The sequence below is a fragment of the Manduca sexta genome, unplaced genomic scaffold (assembly GCF_014839805.1).
Source record: "Manduca sexta isolate Smith_Timp_Sample1 unplaced genomic scaffold, JHU_Msex_v1.0 HiC_scaffold_1936, whole genome shotgun sequence".
Lineage (NCBI taxonomy): Eukaryota > Metazoa > Arthropoda > Insecta > Lepidoptera > Sphingidae > Manduca > Manduca sexta.
In genome coordinates, this window is record NW_023592850.1 from 15978 (window position 1) to 23788 (window position 7811).

Consider the following 7811-nt stretch of genomic DNA (forward strand, 5'->3'; position numbering starts at 1 on the left):
ACTATTTTGCAGATTTTATTTGCGTTTATATTATAATTTTCTACCGACGTTTCGAAGACTTCGCAGCCTTCGTGGTCACGGGGACTGAGGTGTTGGTCATCCGAAAAGTTAGTTACAATATCTACTTCAATTTTACAATTATCCTTTTTTTTATTTGTTGCTGATGGTCCGATCTACACAGAAAGAGCTCACAGTGTCTTGACATATTACCAAAATAAATGTCTCTATTACATATTATTATAGACATATTTATTCTGGTTCTGGTGTATATTAGATAGTTATATTTTACTAGCATTCAAGTGCTGTCTTCAAGAGTAAAAAATGTCTTCTTCAATATTGAATTCATTATCATCGAAATACTTTAATGCAATAATTATGTCATATCAGTTATGTACTGATAAGATTTCTATATAATTTACGATTGATATAGTGGATCAAGTTTATAACCGGTTTTAAGATATTTTGTCACTTAATAGTTCAGTGGCTGAGTATCTACTGATTACATTTATGATAACCAAGGTTCGAATTTGTGATGGCACATTATATTTGGGAATACCTGATTTGCCTGGCATTTCAATTCATGTCTGAGAGGGGTCGCCGGGGAGCAAGTGGACATAGATCCCCCCTCCTCCGCTGGATTCAACACAAATACTTACTTTTGTGAGTACTTGTATTCATTTAATGGGATTACAGCTTATCGCTTTGTTATTCACTGGATCAAATTTTAAGACCCCCCAACCCCCTCTACTGGAGTACAGAGTCGGCCGATATACACACTTGCTAGTCCTTGTTCCGCCGAAGGTTGAAATAACCTAATAAGTATATGTATTTAAATAAATATGTATTGTAATTTTGTGATTCATTGGTACAAATGCTATATTGTGGTTTAAATTGTAGAATAAATGTTATTTTTTTATAAGTTAATTTGTTAAGTTTAAGGTCGTATATTTTGTACTGATCCACAACCGGCTCGTTGGTCTAGGGGTATGATTTTCGCTTAGGGTGCGAGAGGTCCTGGGTTCAAATCCCGGACGAGCCCAACACACTTTTTGCTTGTCTCGCCATTCATTTAAACTTATCTTTGACTATAGATCTAGATCTAGCAGAAACCAATCTGAAATCCATTAACCGAGCAGATCTGCATGTAAATTAATTTCCTTATAAATACGGCGGAGTAAACATGCCAGCGAGGTTATGTACATTCGATTTAGATGTTTAATTTCGTAACTCGGTTATAGATTTAAATGGTATTAAGGTATTACGGATGCTTCATGTTTGGCATGACTACAGTCAAATGAAGGAAAGGATTAAACTTCTCTTTTGTGAGAAAAGTGAAATTGAGTTTAGTTCTAATCGGTAGCATGACTTTTACGGTTGGTGAATAAAATAATCATCAATTTTATGCGCTGGAAAACTCCAGGTGATCTTTAGAGAAGTCTTGTGAACAATCAAGAAACATCTAGTGACCTCTAAAGAGAGTCTTTTTAGACTGTATATAAAGCCTGCATAAAAATTAAACGTCGTGTGAATGCATGCAGACCACCATGGACGTGACGAAAGAAGTTGTTATATTAGCTAGTTTCGCTTCAGAGCACCTAGCATTCATCTTGTAAGGATTCTGGTTGGTCGCTAGAATTATAGCCTTGTATGAACCTGGCTGAGGTACCTCTGCAATTGTAAAAGCACTGTCGTATTGCAGTCTGAAGTTTATCATATGCGGTGTAATTGGTGGCGTCTTTCTTGATCCGACCAAGTCAAAAACCAACAGGAATGCAGGAGGAGATTAATGAAAGTGGAGGTAGTGAAAGATGTGTGCCAGAATCAAACTAACTCCTGTGGGATAAGGTGTGATACTATGAATTATTAAACATTATGGAACTTAAGATAAGCTAATGTCCAATGTTAAACATAACTACACTGTAAATGGCTACTCATGTCACTTACCATCAAAGGAGAGGCTTGTTCGTCTAGTCATATAGTTATATAACAATATCTCTAACCGAACGAAAATATTAAAGGGTCCCCAAAAGTGTTTGCTTAGAATAATGGGACCAGCGGATAAGTGTCACTACTGAGGGATTGAGGTCAACAATAATGGCACTAAATTCAAATATAGGCCTTATGAAGGGATTATTTAATTAAAAATTGCCGCTAATTATAGTCCAATTTAGCATTAGTAGGCGTTAATTTGATGAAATCATTAGTCAATTATGCAAAAAATATTAATAAGGTCACTACAATTACGCTAACGGGTAGGTAATTAAATAGGTCTTTGAAAATATTAGTCGAATGATAGAGTAATCAAACTATGGCCTATAGGTTCAGGGCCCGATATCAAGGAAGAGATATCTAAATAAGTTTTTCCATTGAATTTTTTTGTCTGTAATTCGAATTTATACTACATATGCTAGCAATGTAGAAGCGAAAGTCACATTCTTTATCACTATATCTTGGGACGTAACGGCCAATTTTAGCAGCATCAGTAATCTATCTACTTTAATTGGAGCGAAATTCTTGCGGCAAGTCTCGAGGTGAAGTCTCGCCTGTCAATGCGGGCAAGAATTGCCTCACAATTGTATTAAAGGGGTAACTTTTTACCCCCTTATTCATAAACGTTTTTTATCTAAGGACGGAGTAAAGCTGTGATAACAAGCCTGTTTCTCAATGCCCAACGGCACTGAGAAATAGACATAGAATAAGAGGGTAAGTCTTTAACAATCACACGTACAAGGTGAGAAAATTTCTCTGTCTAATTTAGACTTTATCGCTTCAAAATTAAAGTCGTCACAATGCAAAAGCCACAAAACAGTATCAGCGTAACAAACTATCCAAATGCAGTCATTCAAAATCAGTCAAACTAATCAACGGACAAATCAACATGAAAACCACATATAGTGACAGAATCACGGCTGCGTTTCCAATTTGGCAGATTGCTGCAAGATAAATAGGTAGTATTGTTTTGGAATAGCATTGCCATTTTTGATGTCTTGTTTGATTTGGAACCGTTTCTCTAATATTCGATATATTTTGCCTTCCTGGGGCCTTATTCTGTATGATAGTGTAAGCGCGTAACGCGGCCGTGTCATGTTATCTTCGAGAAATGTGCGTAGAATGGTATCCTGTAAGCCAAATTTCTATAGTCCTAAACATGATGCGTTGTGTTACGTGCTTGTCACGCACTGTCAAAATAACGTGCGGGATAGAGAATAAGGCCCCTGGACTAGAAACTTATTGAAGATTAAATGAATTTTTTAATTGCATAAGCATATCATATAAATTATAATGAAGTGATCTTTATAAACGTAAACGCTCGTAAACAACAATTCCAGAATCACGGATTCATCTCTGGCCTTAAAAACGAAGAATTTTATGTTTAGTTTAATTCCGAAAAATACAGTACGTTTATTCCAGACAAATTTATAATGCGAGCGAATCCGTGAACAACACCTACTACAATATAGAGTGCCAATACTAATACACTAAACTAATTCACCGAACAAACATTTGTCACTTCAAACAAATGGTCTAAAGCAATCCAGCGCAATCAGCATATTCCATTTGCAAGCCACTTAAATTTCGATACAATTCTCCAGTGTTCCTGGACAGTTCATTTGTTAGCTATTCCCAGGTCGATAATCCTGCAGTTAGGTTGAACTTTAAATCCTCAGGTCCTCTCAGAGCCATTTGCAATTAACAATTGAAATTCAGCGCCTTGAGACGCGTTCACATGTAAAATCGTTTATTTTCTAAATAATGGACGTTGTTAAAAGGATTTAATGTGTAAGTTTTATAAATTTGACATGGTTTCTTTACAATTGAAAGATGAGATGTCTACAATTAGCAAGATGTGACTGCCTGTTAATAACTAAAATGAATTTGAAGTTCGTATTATATTTGAACTAGTGCTCTCGTACTGATTAAAATTATTTCAATAATAGAAAGCTATATTAATCTTAAGTGCCACAAGACACTTACTATCACGTCAAGAATTGATTTCAGCGAAGACGCGAGTAGAAGCTATGATTACAATGATTATTATAGACGATATAAAAATGGCGAATAATACATAATTTACAGTTTCTATAACAAAAGAAATCGTTGAATAACTTGAAAAAACAAAATTACTCTCTCGCGGCACAAAGTTTGATTTCGTCGGCTATAATCCACCAAAATATATTTTATACGACGTTGAAAGTGCAAATAAATATTTTTACGTCATTTTTATAACAAAAAACAAGTTTTATAGTCCATATATCGCGGCCGTACCGTTCGCTTTACGACTCGATTCGTCTTGTTTGCAGAAATCGTTCTGGGTGCAATTAAATTGGATTTAATTGCGTGATTACCCTCCGCTCGCACCACCCCCTACCCTGCAATACAATCGGTTACATAATATACAATGTGGAATGTTTTCGCCTCATCTGAATAAGAAATGCCGAACGGATTTTAAAGAGTTATATATCTGCATAATATAATAATCTTATAACAGGCCAATATCAAAGTAATAGAAGCTAAAACTATAGTAACTAGAATTTTTTAACGTCAGATTGTATGTTTGTATATGCATCACTCAAAAATTAGTGAATAAAATTGAATGCAGTTTACACCGATTTATTGGTAGACGTTTAACTTTAAACATAGGCTCTCTTTTATCCTGGAATTTATTTTTTACGTGGGCGGAACCGCGAGCAAAGGCTGGTACATAATATATATTATGGATTATTTAGATGTTAAATATTGTCGCACCTTGATTAGTAGCAAAAACTATAGGCTGTGGACAATTCAAATCCCAAATTTACCAAAATTAATTTTAACAGCATACTCAAAGATGTGTAGCGCCATCCCCATATTCAAGTAAGGGAAATTAGAATATTGGCAAGAAGGTATATTTGTTCTAAGTTTCCTTGAGAAAGCAATTGAAAGAAAAGGAGCGGTTGAAAGCACCATTTATATGCGTTCAGCATTATTTTGCTATGCATACATAACGTCTGATGTGTTCTCTAAATGGGACAGAGGTAGTTGTGGCGGTTTACGTGGATATACTATAAACTTTTTAAAGGATTTAAGAATGTTTATGGGTTCGCTTGAAAACGTTGGGTTGTTTTTGTAATATTGGAAATGTTAAGGAAATCGTGGGCTTACAAATGGGCCTAAATTGGTATTAGTTATCCGACGTAACGTAAGTCCATGAAGCGATATGGTAATGCAAATTTTCTATCTGAAGGTACCTAGACTGGTAGATAGGTCACTTGTTTATAGAGCTAGTTGTAGGTTATATTCCCAGCATATTGAATTGAAATTTGTATGAAGACACAATTATTAAACACAATTTGAAATACATAAGAATTTAAATCAAATATATAACAATTGTTCGGCACCTATAACATCACAAAACGAAAAGTTCTTCGATCCATGATAAGCTATTACCTCTGCGTACCTCTTCACCCATAATTACATAATCCTGAAGTACATCCAGACACTCCAAGCATCATCTTTCCATAAGTTTCAGTTTAAATTGGACCCAACCAACTCCCCAAATTACATTACACGTTCAAATTGATTTCGAATACGGTACACTAAAATATCGGGCACTCACTGGGCCGGTGGTATATGTCGCCCCTCTTAAATGGATATTACAGTAGATCGATCTTGGATCCATTACCCACACCCCTGGGGTGGCGGGTACACACGGGAACTTAATTGGGACGGGCACGCACTTGTTAAGTTAGTTGGGTAAACAGCTCCCGTGTGTTGCAATTCTTCAGTTTAATATAAAATTGGTATGGTTTGTATAGTTTTAAGTAATTAGAGTCTGGCTACCGCTTCATGTATTTCTGCTACTAATCTATATGCACTGTTGTTGACTATTTCTTTTTTTTATGGGATTAAATTGTTTCAAGATAAGATTGTGACAAATAGAGCTATTCATTTTATTAAATTAAACTAATACGTACTATATATTTTATATATAGTATTAGTATAATTATAAGTATAATTTAAGTTTAGTCCATTAAATTAAGTATAAGTAATATTATATAGTGCTTTTGCTACTCTTTTTGACTGGCTACGGAAATTAACGAATCCAAACGTTACTGAGTTTATCATCTTTTTTTATAGACTATTTTGATACAAAACATATGACGCAACCATTAACCAGAAGTACATTTAACTATTTGCTGTCCCAAGCAAAGAAATCTGCCCCAGCGTCAAAGACAGAACCAACACGCGTATATTTTGTACAATGCTATGAAAATCGCAATAAGAATTCATGTCTTCAACCCTTGGAATGACAAATTTTCAGGAAATATTTATACTTTCCACGCCTTATTTCAATTCCAGTCGTCTTGAACGCTTTCGGGTTTCATTCTGCGAAAGGTTTCATCTGAAAATCTGCCACAAAGGAATATTGCATGGAACATAGATAAGGCATCGGCTGGCACAACCTTAAGTTTTAAAGTGCTATTACTTTTAATATTGAGCCTTTTGATCCAACAGTTAAAGACATATGAATTTGCATATTATTGTTAACATAGATTTGGGTGATTTGGTGGTTCGGAATCGCAAAAAAATAGTTGACGAAATCATTTGTCAGACTAATAGAATATATGTTTAGGAACACAAGCGTCTTAGCCTACATTTTCATAAAGAAGTATCCTTAAAAAAATATATATTTTGCAAATAGGAAAAATAAATCATAAATAAGATAATTTGAGCAAAAGGATGTTATGCAAAATTACATTGTTTGGTATTGAGCACTTATATCACAATTATATGATATGAAAAATATATAACATAAGTAGGTATGACAAAATGATTACATAAGAACATAAAAAAAATACATGTAAAATACCTCAGTCACAGTATATTAATATAACGAAGCTAAATATATATGATAACTCCATTTCTCCCGTCTATAATAAGAGCGCGGCACACCCACGATATATTCGGAAACTCATTAGAGCAAGAAGTTTACATCTTTAACTACCGTTAACTCACCAAAACTTAGATACGCAGTGAAAGGCAAGGCTAAATATAGGGTAACATACGTGTTTCGGTTATATATATGCCATCATCTATTAAATTTAAACAGTTATAAGCTCACGCATTTATCCTCAAGAGGATAGGTAGAAGCGCAACCAGTGAAAGATATTTTAAAGAGCTTATAATTATGATAGGGGTTAATCTGTCATATCATGCACAAAATCTAATTCTGGCAAGTGTGTTTTTGCAATCGAAACATTCGCATTAAGTATTATGCCCTGAGAATCGAAGCTAGATCTTCACGGTTCACATTCCAAGTATTTTGCTTTACTTTGCTGGGGGGATATATTTTATATTCGATAAGATTGGTGAACACAAGGTGTTACAACCCACCATACTGCCGTGCTAAGCGCAAAAGCGGTATGTCAGGGAAACCTTGTTTCGAGATAATCGAAGTTTTGTAAATATAGTTTTATATGTAAAATTGAAATAGATAAACTCTTTTAAGGTTTTTTTGAACAAGTTCTAAACAAGATACCGTTATTTAGGTAAGTTTATTGGATGGGTATTTCTTTAAGCTATATGACGACATAAAAATGAAGAATTTGTTTTTTTTTTTTTTGGGATACCGTTTTTGTGCTTTGCACGGCAGCATAGTGGCCCACGTAAGTGTGTTGCATTTCGGGTCTGTATATATCCGGTTCCAATAGGCCGGCATAATAGTTTCGACTACCGAGGTGTAATCATCTCTCATCAGTCGACATTCTATTGGAGCCTACTTCACTTACCATCAGGTGTAGTGAGGTTACTTTACCGGTAACCAATAAGAC

The 7811-nt window shown here is 34.8% G+C and overlaps 1 non-coding gene across 1 annotated transcript; it reads left to right on the top strand.

Moving 5' to 3' along the window:
* Positions 1–967: 967 nt before the first annotated feature.
* Trnap-agg lies at positions 968–1039 on the top strand. The gene has a single exon. It is a non-coding gene; the product is annotated as a tRNA-Pro (tRNA).
* Positions 1040–7811: the final 6772 nt, after the last annotated feature.